This window comes from Trichechus manatus, unplaced genomic scaffold (genome assembly GCF_000243295.1).
Source record: "Trichechus manatus latirostris isolate Lorelei unplaced genomic scaffold, TriManLat1.0 scaffold00035, whole genome shotgun sequence".
NCBI classification, from domain to species: domain Eukaryota; kingdom Metazoa; phylum Chordata; class Mammalia; order Sirenia; family Trichechidae; genus Trichechus; species Trichechus manatus.
The window spans coordinates 9,010,831-9,013,478 of NW_004443971.1; the positions used below are offsets into that span (position 1 = coordinate 9,010,831).

The 2,648-nt window shown below is 39.5% G+C and overlaps 1 protein-coding gene across 5 annotated transcripts in view; it reads right to left on the bottom strand.

Annotated features, from left to right (window-relative positions):
• The window catches only part of SRGAP2 (SLIT-ROBO Rho GTPase activating protein 2), a 330,724-nt gene that overhangs the window by 161,570 nt on the left and 166,506 nt on the right, over positions 1-2,648 (bottom strand). The gene's annotated exons all lie outside the window — the stretch shown is intronic.

Genomic DNA, 2,648 nt, shown 5'->3' on the forward strand with positions numbered 1-2,648 from the left:
AAAGAGGAAATCACCAAATCAATACCATTTACAATAGCCCCCAAGAAGATAAAATACTTAGGAATAAATCAAACCAGAGACATAAAAGACCTATACAATGAGAACCCCAAGACATTGGTGCAAGAAACCAAAAGAGACCTGCATAAGTGGGAAAACTTACCTTGCTCAGGGATAGGAAGACTCAACTTCGTGAAAATGTCAATTCTACCCAAAGTGATCTACACATACAATGCAATCCCAATCCAAATTCCAATGGCATTTTTTAATGAGCTGGAGAAACAAATCACCAAATTTATATGGAAAGGGAAGAGGCGTCGGATAAGTAAAGCATTACTGAAGAAGAACAAAGTGGGAGGCCTCACACTACCTGATTTTAGAACCTGTTATACCACCACAGTAGTCAAAACAGCCTGATACTGGTACAAGAACAGATGCATAGACCAATGGAACAGAATTTAGAATCCAGACATAAATTCGTCCACCTATGAGCAGCTGATATTTGACAAAGGCCCAAAGTTTGTTAATTGGGGAAAAGACAGTCTCTTTAACAAATGGTACTGCCATAACTGGATATACATCTGCAAAAAACTGAAACAAGATCCATACCTCATACTATGCACAAAAACTAACTTGAAATGGATCAAAGACCCAAATATAAGATTGAAAATGATAAAGATCATGGAAGAGAAAATAGGGACAAGGCTAGAAGTCCTAATACATGGCATAAACAGAATACAAACTGTAAGTAACCAAGCACAAGCACCAGAAGAGAGACTAGATAACTGGGAGCTCCTAAAAATCAAACACTTAAAATGCTCATCAAAAGACTTCACCAAAAGAGTAAAAAGACAACCTACAGACTGGAAAAAATTTTTGGCTACAACAAATCTGATCAGCGTCTAATCTCTAAAATCTACGAGATACTGCAAAACCTCAACAAAAAAAAGACAAATAACCCAATTAAAAAATAGGCAAAGGATATGAACAGGCACTTCACCAAAGAAGACACTCTAACAGACACATGAGGAAATGCTCACGATCAGTAGCCATTAGAGAAATGCAAATCAAAACTACAATGAGATATCATCTCACTCCAACAAGGCTAGCATTAATCCAAAAACCACAAAATAATAAATGCTAGAGAGGTTGCAGAGAGACTGGAACACATACACTGTTGGCGGGAATGTTAAATGCTACAACCACTTTGGAAATTGATTTGGCACTTCCTTAAAAAGCCAGAAATAGAAGTATCATACGATCCAGCAATCCTTCTCCTTGGAATATATCCTAGAGAAATAAGAGCCATCACATGAATAGATATATGCACACCCATGTTCATTGCAGCACTGTTCACTATAGCAAAAAGATGGAAACAACCTAGGTGCCCATCAGCGGAGGGATAAATTATGGTGTATTCACACAATGGAATACTATGCAATGATAAAGAACAATGATGAAGCCATGAAACATAACATGGATAACCTGGAGGACATTATACTGAGTGAATTTAGTCAGTCACAGAAGGACAAATACTGTATAAGACCACTATTATAAGAACTCAAGAAAGGGTTTAAACACAGAAGAAAACATTCTTTGATGGTTACAAGGGTGGGGAGGTAGGGTGAGGGTTATTCACTAAATAGTAGACAAGAATAATCTTAGGTGAAGGGTAGAACAGCACACACTACACGGGAGTTAGCACAACTGGACTAAACCAAAGCTAACAAGTTTCCTGAATACCATCAAACACTTTGAGGGACAGAGTAGCAAGGCCAGTGGTCTGGGGACCATCTAGGTCAACTGGCATAACAAAGTTTATTAAGAAAATGTTCTGCATCCCACTTTGGCGAGTGGCGTCTGGAGTCTTAAAAGCTAGCGAGCGGCCATCTAAGATGCATCAATTGGTCCCAACACACCTGGAGTAAAGGAGAATGAAGAACACCAAAGACACAAGGAAAATATTAGCCCAAGAGACAGGAAGGGCCACATAAACCAGAGACTCCATCTGCCTGAGACAAGAAGAACTAGATGGTACGCAGCTACCACCAATGACCCCCTGACAGGGAACACAATAGAGTCCCTGACAGAGCAGGAGAAAAGTGGGGTGCAGATCTCAAATTCTAGTGAAAAGACCAGACTTAATGGTTTGACTGAGAGTGGAGGGACCCCAGAAGACATGGCTCCCAAATACTCTGTTAGCCCAAAACTAAAACCATTCCTGAGGCCAACTCTTCAGACAAAGATTGGACTGGACTGTGGGACATAAAACGATACTCGTGAAGAATGTGCTTCTTAGCTCAAGTAGATATATGAGACTAAATGGGCAGCTTCTGTCCAGAGGTGAGATGAGAAGGCAGAGAGGGTTAGGAGCTGGTTGAATGGACACGGGAAATCAGGGGTGGAAAGGAAGAGTGTGCTGTCACATTATAGGGAGGGTAATTAGGGTCACATAACAATGTATGTATAAATTTTTGAATGAGAGACTGATTGGAATTGAAACTTTCACTTAAACTACAACTATTAAAAAAAAAAAAAAAAAGAATTTTTTTAAAACTCCAAAACTTGGGACCATGGTCTCGAGGAACATCTAGCTCAATTGGCATAACAGTTTATAAAGACAATGTTCTACATTCTACCTTGGTGAGTAG